This window comes from Muscardinus avellanarius (assembly GCF_963383645.1).
Source record: "Muscardinus avellanarius genome assembly, chromosome: 1".
Taxonomy (NCBI): Eukaryota; Metazoa; Chordata; class Mammalia; order Rodentia; family Gliridae; genus Muscardinus; species Muscardinus avellanarius.
Window position 1 is genome coordinate 217,957,991 of NC_137786.1, and position 15,492 is coordinate 217,973,482.

Consider the following 15,492-nt stretch of genomic DNA (forward strand, 5'->3'; position numbering starts at 1 on the left):
GCAAGTCCCTGCACCTCTCTGATGCTCTCTACCTCTCAGTAGCACAGGGAACTGGCAATAACACCTCACCAGGGCCAGCTTCACGGGGTCCCACACTTGGTATAGTACTCTGCTGTTGCCGTCTTGAAATTCTTAATACCTTTTGAACAAGGGTCTCCCTCTTTTTATTGGTCCCCACAAATTGTGTTCCTGGCTCTGCGTCTTCCAGTAGAGTCTTGGCAAGGGCTAAATGAGAGATGTGTGAATGAGATCCATACAGAGATTCCTTTCCCTCCCTCCCTTCCTTTCTTTCTCCTTCCCATTCTTCTTTTCTTCCTCCTTCTCCAACTAATCTATCGAGCCGCCGCTCTGTAACAGACACTGTGCTGGAAACCGGAATTGGGCATTGATCCTGATAGGCAAAGTCTTCAGGAAGAAAACCCGGTGGGACAGTGTCAGGGCTGCGGAGGGGGCGGGCGCTTTGGGAGGGGTCAGGGAAGCCCTCCTTGGTGCCAGGTAATCAGGAAGTACCAAGAGAAGGGAGCAGCCGGCCATAGGATCGTCATGGCTGGGGGTGCAGCCCCCGGGGTCTCTATCCTGGTGTGCCCGTCTGTGAACTGGGGAGCGGCTTCCTCGCAAGGCGGTGGGGGCTTCAGTGAGCTGCACGTGGGGTACCAGATGTCTCCCGCCACCTGGATCATGGCTCCCCGCCCCGCTGCACGCCAAGCCTGTTTACAGCTCACATCACTACTTCCTTCTGCCCCGCTGGCAGGGAGGCTCTGTCTGCCCGGGGGAGGTGAATTCAGACCAGGGCCCTGGCCCCACTGTCTTGGTGGTAAACACTCAGGTAATGCACTGGGGTCCAACTTTATGTAATCAGAATGTTTATCTTAGGAATCCAAATATAACACCTTCTATAGAAAATTTATTACCATAGATGTATATGGTGACCCATGCCTGTTAATGCCAGCGATGCAGGAGGCTAAGGCAGGAGGATTACAAGTTTGAGGCCAGCTTAAGCAACTTAGTGAGACCCTCTTTTGAAATAAAAAATAGGATAAAAAGAGCTGGGGTATAGCTCAGTGGTAGAGCACCCCTGAGTTCTATTCCGAGTACTAAAATAATAATAATAACCTATTTCTCATGGAATCTCTGCTGAAGAACTTTTTCTATTCAGTGCTATGCCCTGAAACAGGCTATCGGTTGAGCTATGACCTCAGACAAACTCAGAATCATCTTCTAAACTCTCCATTAGCTGCAGGGGACCCTGCTTGCTTGGCCTTCTGTGCACATGGCCCCGCTCTGGACAGTGGTGAGAATCCCTGTTGGCTCCGGAGTCCCCTCCTGGGGGATCAGTCCTCAAGTGACTTGCCCACGGTCACAAGACACCTAGGGGTCAGTTCATACCAACCCAGGACAACCTGGTTGTAAAGCCGCCACTATCCTGCCTCCCACCCCCACTGAAGCATCCCTGTGGTCCTGGGCTGGCTGCCCGTTGGAACTTGCCGGGTCTTCCTCTTCCTTAATTAATGGGCAGCCAAGGGGAAATGAAACACCTATCACGCTCTTCCTTTTCCCAGCAAGGAGGCTCCAGGGCCCCGGCTCCCAGCAGGGCCCGCAGTTCCCAGGCTGCCTTGGGCAAGGGGCTCCGCGCAGCGCTGCACACATGCGGAGCCTCTAAATTAAAGGCAGCCGCCTCCCTCTGGGGGTCACAGTCCCAGGGCAGGGCTAGGGGTTCTGCGCAGCCCCACATGTGGTATATTGTAAGAGACTGCATTCCAGCTGGTTGGCAGGTAGCTTTTATTTATTTTTTTTTTCAGTACTGAGGATGGAACCCAGAGGCATTCTACCTCCAAGCAACACCCCCAGCCCTATTTTTTTTAGTCTTTATTTTGAAACAGGGTCTCACTGAGTTGCCGAGAGCTTCGCTAAGTAGCTGAGGCTGTCCGAGAAGCACGATCCTCTGGTCTCAGCCTCCCGAATGCTGGCAGGTAGCTCTTTACCTCTCAGGGAGGCACTCCTTGTGCACACAATTAATCAGTGTTCAGAGAGAGAGTGGGGAGGGAGAGAGACAGACACTGAGGAAACTCTGAATACAGAGAGCAGAGGGAGACCTGGAACGCAGGACCCAAGGCTGAGCAAGGAGCCAGCCAGCTGGACTCAAAGCCAAAACTTGAACCCAGATCCCTGGACCCGAGGGCAATAGCTTTTATCCTTACAGGATAAAATCAGGAATAGCAGAAAATGTACCCTGACCCCCTTGTCTGATTAGAGCCTGGCCGGAAGCCCCTCCTGGAGCCTTCCGCTCAGTGCCCTGACCCTGCCTCATGAGGGGCCATTCCCAGGCTCTGGGCACCACTGCCCTCTGCACCCCGCACAGACCTGCGTGAGTGTGCACGACCCTCCTGGCCAGCTCAGTTACACAGCGCTGCGCTGTGTGGCAGGAAGTACAACTGGCGTGTGGCCCCGAGACCTGGCACCCAAAGGGAATGCAGGATAGATAACTGGTCACTTCTGCCAGGGTCCCAGCCTCCTCCAGGCCCTAGATCTAGCCCCCCACCTCCTAACCCAAGCTCCTTGTAATTGCATGGAGCCTCTGCAGAGCCGGTGAGAAGAACTTCCCAGGCCCAGTTAGCTACATAGGCCAAGGCACAGCCCACCTTGCAGCATGCTCCGGGTGGGTCCTCTGCCATCCGCCATGACCTCAGAGAGGCCCGCAGCAGGTGGGCTGACCATGGCTTCCCGGAGAGGCCTCAGGTGCTGCTCCCAGCCCTCCAGAGAAGCCTGCTCCCAGAGCGCTGGGCAGGGACATGGTCCGCGGGGTCGTTTGCTGGGTCCAGCAGGGTGGCAGGGTCACTCTGGTCCTTCAGCCCCTTCTGTTGAAAAGACCCTCCCGGTGAGTTCCCCACGTGGCACTTTCTGGTCTGCTGTGATTTATTAGCCACCACTTCCCCAGCATTTTCTGTATGCTAAGGGCAAACATTCCAGCAAAGGCCTCATCTGACCCCTGTGACAGCCCTGGGCGGTGAATGCCATCTTTATCCCTGTGTTCAAACAAGGCTACCGAGGCTCAGAGAGGGGCAGAGACTTGGCAGAAGTTGCACCGCAGAATTGCGGGCTGGAACCCAGCTATGGGCGTTTGCGGTTCTGTTCTCCCTGTCCGCGTGGAGCCGAACACATCCACCTCCCATCCTCCAGCCCCCAGGCCCTAAGTGTTCCTGAATGTCAGAACTGCACAGGGCAGCCTGTGGGCAAATCTGCCCAGCTTTTCTCCCGTGCAGCTGTCCTGGCCCAGAGCCAGGCCATGTGTCCCCCGCTCTCTGAGGCTGCTTTCTTAGCTAGCGCAAGGCACAGTTGAGTAGTTGTGACAGGAACAATATGGCCGCAAAGCTTAAAATATTTACTATCTGGCCCTTGGTGGGAAAAGTTGTCAACACCGCTCTAAATGAGTGCTTGGCAGAGCCTCCCTTGTCCCTCTCAAGTCAGCATCCCTCTGCTTAGCGCCCAGCACCCCCATGTGGGATGAGCAAGCCCCCCTCCTGCAGATGGGGAACCAGGACCCAGGGAAGAGGATGACCATGACACTGGCGACAACTCGTCGACCCAGGGTCAGCATTCCTCATCTGACCACCTGAAATCTGAGGTTCGTTGAGTGCTAAAACAATACTCCAGAAGTTTCCGATTTTCCCTGCTGGGCATGGTCGTGCACACCTGTAATCCCAGTCCTTGGAAGACTAAGACAGGAGGAAATAAAATAGGTTTGGGAATGTGGCTCAGAGATGGGATGCCCCCAGATTCAATCCCCAGGACCACATGCACACACAGAGAAAAGTACTAAGTTTTCAATTTGCGGGTTAAGGATGCTAAACTGGTAAAAAATCTATGCAAATATTCCCAAATCCAAAATCAAATAACCCAGAAGTCTGAAACACTTTGGGGGCTTAAGCATTTTGGAGAAGAGATGCTCAATCTCTATTCTTATTTTGCCATAAAGAAGTAAGTCCTTCAGCTGAGCCCGGGGACACCGGACACTCGCTCATCCTGGAGGGGCTGCCAACGCGCATCCCAGCCTGGGGTCACCCAGGAGCCCAGCAAGCCAAGCCAGGCTCCCTTTGTCTCCCTCCAGCACTTTCCCTACCCCACCCCTGAGCCCATATTTTGTGACTCAAGGAGCAGCCGGGATGGTTTTTATGGGGAGGACTCTGCCTCCCTCCTGGCCGGCTGCTGCCCCGGGCCTGGACTCACTCTGATTCGCAGGCGTCTCTCCAGCATCACGGGCTCTTGGTCCTGCGCTGCATCTCTGTTGTTTGCCCTCCATAACTTAAGCCCCAAATACCTGTAGTCTGTCCACTTATGGGAAGGGGTTATGGCCTCCACTAATTCGGGCCAGGTGACTCGAATCAATTGCAGTTGCCCCGAGAAGACCCTCTGTCTCCAGTATTTATTACTAAGCAGATGCAAGTGGGGCCCTGTGCCCATGGGGGTGGGGCCAGGCTGGGGCTTCTCTCTGATCCAGGGGCAGCTCCTGGTCTTGGGGTGCAAGGAAGCCAGCCACAGAGATGGAGGGGACAGCAAGAAGGAAGGGAGCCTGGCCAGGCTGTGCTAGCGTAGAGCTCTCATCTCTGGGGCAGGAAAACCTGTCACCTCTGAGGGGGAACTTCCAGGGAACTTTTAGTTTTTTGTCTGTCTGTCTGTCTGTCTGTCTGTCTGTCTGTCTCTCTCTCTCTCTCTCTCTCTCTCTCTCCCTCTTTCTTTCTTTTTTTTTTTTTGTGCTAAGGATAACAGAACCCAGGGGCATTTTACCTCCAAGCTATACTCCCAGCTCTATTTTACTTTTTTTTTTTTTTTTTGAAACAGGGTCTCGCTAAGTTGTAGAGGGCTTCACTAAGTGAAGGCTGGTCATGAACCTGTAATCCTCCTGTCTCAGCCTCCCAAGTACTGGAATTACAAGTGTGCGACACCGTGCGCAGCTCTTCAGGGTGGTTGTAAGGGTCAAGCAAGAGCACGAAAAGCCAGAGCCTCGGGAGCTATCAAGCAGAGCGCTGGTGCAAAGAGCCGAGCTATGATGAAGTAAAGCAGGAGAGAGTGTGAGCAGATGCCAGGAAGAACGTCTCTACTCAGGGAGGAGACCTGGGAATGAGGTTGTGGACTTTTCCTTCTCGAAGCCCTTGAAGATAAAAGTCAGACTGGGTATGAGAGCACACTCCTGTAATTCCAGCTACCTGGGAGGCTGAAGCAGGAGGATCTCAAGTTTGAGGGCTGCATGGGCAACCTAATGAAACCGTCTCAGAATAAAATAAAAAGGGATGAGGATGTATCTCGGTGGTAGAGTGTCCCTGGGTTTCCCCAAGAGAGAGAAAGAGAAGGGAAAATCAGTTTGGCTGATTAGGCATGGTCTTGGTGGAAGGACTGACCAAATGACTTTGGATATCTTTTTTCTTTTACCAGAGTTAGGTCATTTGAGCTAAAGTGGCCAGTGGCTGTGTGTGTGTGCGTGTGTTTGTGTGTGTGTGTGTGTGTGTGTGTGTGTGTGTGTGTGTGTGACCCTGCACCTATAAATCTGTCTCTGTGTAAGTGTTTATCTATAGCTGCCTGAATCCAGCCTCCCCTACTGGCCAAGCTCCTGATCTTGTCTCTTGCCTTCCCTCTCTGGCCTCAGTTTCCACCCCTGTGAGACGGGGCACAATGCCTCCCTCCTGGGGGCACTGTAAGGTCGCATGGACTAGCACCTGTGAAGTCCTGCTGCACGCTGGCTGCTGGGATGGTCAGCGGCCGCCATCTGTGTTTCCCGCCCCAGTCCCTGAGGGCCTAAGAGGAACGCTGCGCACAGGCTTTGGACCCGCGCTGCCCGGGGTTCGAGTGCACTCGGCCCCATGTGGACTTCCTCTGTCTGATCCCGGTTTTCTCAGCTGTCAACAGGGAATAATGATTCGCCTGCCTCGTGGGATTACAGCGAGACTCAGAAGAGACAACATAAGAACGTAGCCCTGTGTCTCCGTGGTATGCATTTATGGGTGGAAATCTGTTTCCTTTGTCTACCCGTGAAAGGAGAACTCCCCCTGGGACCAGCCACCCCCGCACACCCTCAGCCACGGGTCTGCTTCACATGCACTATTTAGGTTCTGCACACTATTTTATCCCATCAGATGCTAAGAACAGCCATGGAAGCCGGGGGCCCTTCGTGCCCTTTTCTTCAGGGCGGCTATGGGGCTGCTCTGGCAGGAGCTGCCTGGGCCCCCAGCCCCTCACCCCTGGCTGGGACCTGTGCCCCTTCCCTCCAGTTCCCAGGCCCCCTTAACACCCGTGAATCTATTAAGTATTTAAATCTGGACTGTATAGAGAGCCAGGTTGCCCCAGCAACAGCCCTGCGTATTTTGGGATGGATTACCGCGTCTTTCAAAGGGTCTCTTTGGAGTTCCAGGATCTGGGGTTGGGGGGTGGGGGATGAAATGTGGGAAAGGAGAGCTAGAGACGCAGTTGGCCATGAGAAATAGCCAGAAGACGGAGGATCAAGGAAAGGGCGGGCTGTGCCTGCGTTTTCAGAGTCTGGATTCGAACCCGGGCCCCATGCCTGCCAGCTGCTCCGGCCCCACTCATGCCTGACCAAGGTGCCCTGGGTTTCATAGCAACATGGTTTCTGGGATCAGAGCCCTGGTCCTGCCCCTCCCCAGCTGGGCAGTCGTGGACACTTCCTCCTGTCTCTGAGGCTCAGACTTAGGGATAATTCGCCCTCGATCACGTGATGTTGGGAAAGTGCTTAGCAGGGTTCCTGCCCACGTCCTCCCGTCCCAAACACAGGCGATGACCCGACGAGCCGGCAGCAGCCCCGTGGCCTTGCCCTACGCATCTAAGCGGATCTTTCACGCCACCTAAACGTTGCTGCAGGTTTCTTGGTTTGATGACAGTAATCAGATCCAAGGATAGATCTCGAGTTTTATCTGTTAATCAGGAAGCATTATTACATTATTTCCAATTTACTTAAAGTATTTTGATAACTGTATTTCAATAGAATTGATTTCCTTTTGATCCTGCTCCATGGATTTTGCTTTATGAACTGATAAGGGAGGCTCACTGGACTGCCAGAGGGGTGGGGAAGGTGAGCGGCCCCTGCGGAGGCTCTGCCTGGCCTTGGAGTCAGGCAAGCGGCTCCTGTGCCTGGCTGAGGGACCTGAAGCAGGCCGCCTGCCATCTCTGAGCCCGGTTCAGTCACAGGTCGGCAAGGATCAGGTCCAGCCCTAAGACCCTCGTGAGGGTCTCTGTGCCTTAGTTCCAGGCCAGGTACACAGCAAGAGCCAGCTAATCCCAGGCAAAGCTTCCAGGAAGCAGCCCAGAGGAAGGAAAGCAGGCTGCATCCTGGTAAAGCTGCAAGTGTTACCTGTGGGGACGCAGCGGCACCTGGGAGCAGCCAAGGCAGGGCCATGGTGACAGAGGCCCAGGCCCCAGACCCCAGACCCCAGCCTCACGCTCCCTCCTGTCTGCCTCACCCACAAAGCCCAGCCTGTCACTAACTGGGAAATGGATGAAAGAAGAGAAGACCGGAGCAAATGGTGAGATGCTGGCTGGTGTGCATTTCCCTGAGTCATGGCTGCCGGGAGGAGGTGGGTTCTGTGGCAGCCCTGGGGGCTACAGAGCTGGATTCTGTAGGCAGCAGGGACCTTCAGGATGCTGCAGCTGCAGAGGCCCTGTGGCCCCTTTACGTTCACGGTCCAGCGAGCGTGGCCTGGGGCCGGGGCTGTCATTTAGGATCCAATCGCATCCAAGGCAGGCCCCGTGCCTGGTGCCGACACCCTCCGGCGCCCGCCCCTCGGGAGCCTAATTAGTTCTGCCACATTCGGCCAAACTAATTCACGTCCACATTCGCGTCCCCGCGGTGTCATTGCCAGGGTTGAGGACTGAGTGTTTGTCTAGTGGACGGCTGTCTTGGGACGTGGCCCAGCAGGCAGACAGTGAGCAGAGAGGCCCCTCCTCCCCGGCTGTGAACACGGGCTCTCACCAGTGTTGTCCTCACGAGCCTCGGGCCGTGCTCTTACGCTGTGAAGAGAAAGGTGTGGGCTTGTGCATCCATCCCCTCCCAGCTCTGGAAGCTTCCAACCCCACCCCGCCTTGGCTTCTCATCCCTGCAAGGGACTGATAGCGCCCTGTACTTTGCAAAGCTTTGGTGAGGATCAGTGGGATTGTCCTAAGTAAAGGCCCGGAACACAATGCCTGGTGTGGTCACCGGGCTCAGAGAAGGTGGACCCTTCCCTGTGCTCCCCGACTCTGGCCACCCACCCAGCAGGTGGCGCCTCGTCCTCCCCTGCCTGGCTCTGCCCAGAGCACTTGGCAGACAAGGCTGCTAATGCTTCCCCTCAATCCTGGGTTACTGATCTCCGTAGGTAGAGGAGCCCTTGAGGGAGGGCAGCCACCGGCCTCCGTGCCTTGGCCCAAGCCCAGGGCTGGCACGGGAGAGCGGGACGGGAACTGGATGTGCTGGACGAGGTGGAGTGCTTCTGCCTACAGTGTTCTGTCCACACACTGACCCGGGGAGTGGGTCTGAGAATCCCCAGGTCACACACGAGTCCTCCCTGACCCCGGGAGTGGGTCTAAGAATCCCCAGGTCACACACGAGTCCTCCCTGACCCCGGGAGTGGGTCTGAGAATCCCCAGGCCGGGAGTGGGTCTAAGAATCCCCAGGTCACACACGAGTCCTCCCTGACCCCGGGAGTGGGTCTGAGAATCCCCAGGTCACACACGAGTCTTCCTGGTGCCTCAGCTGGTGGGAGCAGGGCCCCCATAGCTGGGAACCCAGGCTGCAAGCGCCTCCGTGTGGCTCTGCCCCTGGCCACAGCGCCCTTGTCTGGCCGGGCGCAGACAGGAAACCCTGGCTTTCCTCCCCTCCACAGGGGCTTCTCCATCACTCCTGTGCACCTGCCACTTTTAGTTCTTGGAGAAAGCATGCCCAGGGGCTGGGGGCAGCAAGAGTACAAGGAATGATTTATGAACTGAGCTGTTCATAATCAGACCCTCCCCGCCACCTCCCTCTCCCCCTCGGTGCTAAGGGGCTGAGCCGCCATCTGGGGCTGTGTGAGGGGCAAGATTAATAAAGCCGTCTGGCCCAGGCGGGAGCCTGCTGGGAGGACCCCAGGCGCTGCGTGACCTCGGTTCCATCTCTGGCCCTCTCTGAGCCTCGGGGCTCCCATCTGTCAAGGGATGGCAGGTCTGGGTCACCTCCCAGGGTCCTCCAGCTGGCTCAGGGAGGATTCTAGCCGGCTTCCTGAAGCTCTGTGCTTGACTGCTTGATTCAGAGCACAACAGCCCTGGGTTGTAGGCTTTGGGGACTGAGGCACAGCGCTCCATCTTTCTGGTGTCTTCTCTGTTGCCATGCCTCGCTGACTGGTATCATGTCCAGAGCTCTGGGTTGAAGCCTGGTGAGGGTACAGCTGAGTCACTGTTACATCTTACTAAACAGGCGAGTGAACTCGGGCCAGTTAGTTACCTGCTCAATGTCCTCATCTGTCAAATAGGATAATAATGGTTCACACCCTTAGGTGAGGATTAAATAAGAGGATGCCAGAGAAATGCATAAGAGAATCTAGTACTTGCTCAATTTACAATCCTATTAGTGATTATTAGACTCATTGTTACAAAATTGTAACAATCTGAATTGGGAGCCATTTAGGGGAAAAATGTACTCACCACACCCCATGTCCAGAGTTATTCCCCGGGCCCCCCCCTCCACTGATAACTGGTGACTTGCATTGGACATCAGCTTCTTTCTTTCTTTCTTTCTTTCTTTCTTTCTTTCTTTCTTTCCTTCTTTCTTTCTTTCTTTCCTGGGGATTGAACGCAGGTGCATTCTACCTCTAAGCTAGACCTCTAGCCTATTTTATTGTTTATTTTGCAACAGGGTCTCATGCTGGGCATGCTCTGCACGCTTGTAATCCTAGTACTTGGGAGGCTGAGACAGGAGGATCACAAGTTCACGGCTAGCCTCAGCTACTTAGTAAGGCCCTCTGCAACTTAGCAGGACCCTGCTTCAAAATAAAGAATAAAAATAAAGAATAAAAAAAGGCTAAGGGTGTAGCTTAGAGGTAGCATGCCCCTGGGTTCAATCTCCAGCACTACACGAAAGAAAGAAAGAAAGAAAGAAAGAAAGAAAGAAAGAAAGAAAGGAAGAAAGAAAGAATAGGGTCTCACTAAGTTGTGAAGGGTCTCTAAGTTTCTGAGGCTGGCCATGAACTTGCAATCCTCCTATCTCAGCCTCCCAAGTACTGAGAGCTTTGCAGCTTTCCAAGCCTTTCCTCATCCATGATGCCATAAGGTCCTTCAACCTCCTTTGGCTTCAGAATTAGTCATCAGCATTTTCAGAGGAGACTCTAGGCATCTTGGGGTGGGTAGTGGCCTCCCACAGTCCACTCCAGGGAATTGGCCAGGGCAGGTGCTATCCTAGGCTCTGCCAAAGCCATGGCCGGGGTATATGGCCAGCTTCACCCCTGCTCTGCCTTCCCAAGACAAACAGAAGCCAGGATGGGAGGAGGCAGACAAGGAGAGAAGGCAGGCTTGTCCAGGGGAACTGGGACCCCAAAGAGGGGCAAGCCCACTTCCTGCTGCTGACATCATACAGTGAGCTAGAGCTGACTGGTGACAAGGAGGGGCTCAGCACCTCCTCATTGCCACTGGGTGGTCTGTGTCACCCTTGCCTCTTATCCCAGCTGCAATGTTCAGAAGAAGGAGCACCATCGCACTCAGGATGGCAGGACGTGATGCTGCTGGGGACCAGGGCTGGGAGGGGTGAGAGGAATCCGGGGTCTCTCTGCTTGCCTGAGCCCTGGGCCGGCACGTCAGCCCCTGAACTCCACCTCCACACCCTCTAAAGAGTCCATGTGGCTCCATCCTGCCCAGTGAGCTGTCCCTGGAGCTCCGGATCCCATGCCTGACCTTGTCTGGCCCCAGAGCCCTCCTTCCTGACAGCCACCCCGCTAGAGTGTCCTGGGGTTGTCTGACCTCCCCTCACCCCCAGGTTTCTGAGGCTGCCTCACTATGGGGGCCAGATAGGGCTCTGTCTCTGCTCTTTCTCCTCTTCATCCCCTGACAGCTTTTCTGACTTCTTGCCAGGAGTTGTAGAAAAACGTGGAATCTCCACAGGATGCCCAGCTCTGTCCCGATATCTCCCAGCCTCAGTTTTCTTCTGTAAAATAAGGCCATAGCCCTCCTACCAGTGCTGCTATGAGGACATAAAGCGACCACAGGGGCAGATGTCCTTTCTATCAGAGTCACTTCCGATTCTGACTCCTGGGTTAGAGCCCAGCTCCAACATTGGCTTGGCTGTGTGACATTGGGCAACTTGTTTCTCTCTCAAGGACTCGATTTCCCCATGGTGAAATTGTCAAATTCCCCAAAGCTGGTTTCCATTTTAGACAGAGCAGACACTGAAATCAGCCATGTGGACGTTCCAGGCTCAGTTGGCGAGATCCTGGGGCCATGGCCAGCTCGTGAGGGAGAGAGGGAGGCACCTTCTCCTGCCTGCCCATCTCCCCGAGGACTCCAACTGTAACCGTGTGCTTATTGGCATCTCCATCCCCTAGCATGGCACCTGTTACATGGAGGGAAAAGTCTATGTGTACTGAGTGGATGGGTACAGGTGGGTGGGTAAAGAGACTCAGAGAGAGGAGAGGCGAGGGAGGAAAAGAGATGGATGAATGGAGTTAGAGGGAAGAATAAAGAGATTGAGGGAAAGAGGAAGGAGAAGGATGGGTGGGGTAGATGAAGGAAGGAAGGCTGAGGGAGGAGAGTGGATGGATGGATGGATGGATGGATGGATGGATGGATAGATGGATGGATGGATGGAGGATGGATGGAGGATGGATAGATGGAGGGTGGATGGATGGATGATGATGATGGAGGATGGATGGAGGATAGAGAATAGATGGATGATGGATGAATGGATGGATGGATGGATGATGGATGGATGGAGGATGATGATGGAGGATGGATGGAGGATGGAGAATGGATGATGATGGATGGATGGATGGATGGATGGATGGAGGATGGATGGAGGATGATGATGGAGGATGGATGGAGGATGGAGAATGGATGGATGATGGATGGATGGATGGATGGATGATGGAGGATGGATGGGTGGATGGATGGATGGATGATAGATGGATGATGGATGGATGGAGGATGGATGGATGGTGGATAGATGGATGGATGGATGATGGATGGATGGATTATGGATGGATGGAGGATGGATGGGTGGATGGATGGATGGTGGATAGAGGATGTAGGATGATGGGTGGATGGATGGATGGAGGGTGGAGGATGGATGGATGGATGATGGATGGATGATGGGTGGATGTAGGATGTAGGATGATGGATGGAAGGTAGATGGAGGATGGATGTATGGGTGATGGATGGAGGATGGATGAATGGATGATGGATAGATGATGGATGGATGGAGAGGTAGAGGGAGAAGGGAGAGAAGAGAATGGATGGTTAGATGGAGAGGTAAATGAAAAGAGGGAGAAAATGAGAAGAGAAACCTTTCACCCGCCAGGCCTCAGTGGCCCCAGGTGTGCTTCCACTTGGGATCTTCTGAGCTGGTAGCTGGAGACCTGAAGACCTCTCCCTTTCTCCCCATGGGAAGGAACTGCACCCCAAGTTCCCAGCCCCTGACTCTCTCCAGAGACTGACCTCATTTCTACTGCTGAGAGACGGCCCTCTGAAGGAACCTTCTGGCAAATCCTTCTTCAAAGCTAAGGAACACTTTGCAGCCATGTTCACCCTCATGGGAGTCTAGGCTTCTGGGCAGGGGCTCTGGTGAGGTGGGCCCAGCTGGTCCTCTCTGCTGAGGCACCTCTGTGGAGCCCAGATGACACCCAGGTGCGGGGCTACCCAGGCCATCTCCCACCTACCGGCCACATGTAGCCCCTGGGGGACCCAGGGGCTGCCGTCTGGGCAATGGGTGGGCACTGGCAGAACTCCCTGGCCGGAGCTGGCCTGGGTGTCATGAGCTTGTCATTAGCAGTGATCTGCCTGGACCAGCAAGACACTTGCCGGAGCACTGTGCCGGGGGCCGGTTTCACCAGCAGCTCCTTCCCCACTTCCTATAGTGAGATCGTATGTGTTCTCTTCTAGGCCCGATAAAAGAAGCACGCAAGAGCCCCTCGGACCAGGAGACTTCTTCCACTGACACCCGAAGAACTGCCCAGGTGACCATGGCGATTGCCTGTTCTCCTTCTATGCAACTCTGGCCCCTCATCTGCCACTGCCCTCCCCGATGCTATGTCTGTCTGTCTGTCCACCTGATCTACCCCTGGCCCTCAGGGCCCAGGATGCCAAGGCTTTTATCTGTCTCAGCGCTGCCTTCAGCAAGTCACTTATCAAGTACTCCAGACCCCAGACACTGACCCCTTAAGCCAGCCCGAGGCCAGGCGGTGCTTTCTGAGCCATCATAGGGAATGCTAAAAATAACTTGGGAAAGTTCTCGTCTCAGGGGACCCAGTTTGAGGACCACTGAACGCCAGCCTTGACCCTGTTTAAAGTCCCTCCCCTGCGATGCTCCTTCTCCCTGAGCTGCAGCTGAGGTGCCACAGCAGCCCCTGGGGCAGGCGGGAGGAAGCAGGCTTCGTGCAGGGATCTGGCCCAAGGTCCACCCACCTTCCAGTCCGGGAGCCAGCATTCTGACCCCCACATTGCACACAGGAGATTCAGGGCCCAGCAGCTGCAGTTTAGCCAGTCAGAGGGAAGAGGGCGGTGGGGCCGGTCTCACCCTGACGCCCTGCCACCCTGGGGCTCCCCAAGTCCCTACCTGTCCAATGGACCAGGAACCTTGAAGGGCCTTCCACCCAAAAGCAGGCCCCCATCTCTCTCCTAAGCACCTTTTAAACATCTTTTTGATGGCCAACAGAGTCCTTGGACCTCATGTCCACCCTGCTGAGTTCCCTCTCCTTAGAAGTAAGTTAGAGAACTGTGCAGTGATAACTTGTAGAAGGTTCTACAGGTGGGAGGAGCTAATAGCTGGATCCAGGCAGAGATTAGAGGTCTCATGTGTCTGTCACTCTGGTCTGGCCAATGGGCTAAGGAGATATGTCCTATACTCAGAAGCCCCTTGCCGGGGGAGCAAGCCGGCATTGACTGTGGCCTCAGCCTGGTTGTAGAGGAGGGCCCAGGAGGCTGTTTACCTCAGACAGCAGGACATAAAGAGGCAGGTGTGAAGACAGCCCACACTGTGGCAGAAGAGGGCTGCTGCATGGAAAGGGAATCGGCGTTCATTGTAAATGAAGGTTAAGCCTTATGGCTTCAGAGGAAGACAGGCCTGGATTTGAATTCTGGCTACAACACTCACTCTCTGTTGTGAACTTAGACCAGTTAGTTCACTTCCTGAGCCCTGATCCCCTCGCCTCAAGAATGGAAAGGCTTTGCCACGCATCATGGCACACACGTCTAATCCCAGCACTTGGGAGGCTGAGACAGCAGGATCACAGGTTTGAAGCCAGCCTCAGCAACCTAGCAAGCTTCTCAGCAACTTGGCAACACCCTACTTCCAAATAAAAAAATAACCTTTGGCTGGTGGTATAGCTCAGAGGCAGAATGCCCCAGGTTCAACCCCTATCACGTGTGTGTGCGCGCACACACGCACACAGACACACACACACACAGACACACACACACACACACACACAGAAAGACTTTATCTACTTCCTGGCACTTTGTGGGGGTTTATTTATTTATTTATTGCGGTACTGGGGATGGAACCCAGGGGCAATCTAACTTCGAGTGACACCCCCAGCCCTATTTTTTTATTCTTTATTTTGAAACAGGGTCTCACTGAGTTGCAAAGGGCCTCACTAAGTAGTAGCTGAGGCTGTCCTTAGAACCACGATCCTCCTGTCTCAGCCTCCCACATGCTGGGATTACACACATGCGCCACCACGCCCGGCTTTTGTGAGGGTTTAATGAGATTGTCTGTGCTTCCTAGCACATGGTAAAAACCCAAGGTATATTATTGGCTACCGGGTTCCAAGCCCTGTGGTCAGTAGCTCCCATCATTATTGGGAAAGTGTTTTTATCCTGATTTTGCAGAGAAGGAAACTCAACGGTTGCTTACAGGCCAGGAGCTTGCCCGTCCGCTAGGCTTCCACTGTGCACCAAAGGCCTCTTCCATTTGCCGGCCACCCAGCCTGGATGCTGGAGAGGGCCGCGTAACCTCCATCCGCCCTCCACCCTGCATCGTTTTATTTCTCCACCTGAGTCACCTCTGAGACCGTGGGAGCCCCTTCCCAGGAGACACGTCTCCTTTTACTGCGTCTATTTGGGAGCCCGGTACCCCACAAGCCTGGCTCATCACACGTAATCTGCAATGAATGTGGTCATAATAAATATGAGTAGCCTTTTTATGAGTTGCCATATTTATTAAATCCTTTAATTGCTAAAAAGCCAGAGCTGGCTGAGGCTGGATCCCAGCCTAGAGGGGAGCTTTGCCCAAGTCAGCAAAGCCGGAGCCCTGCCTCCCGCGGACATCCCAGCCTCACC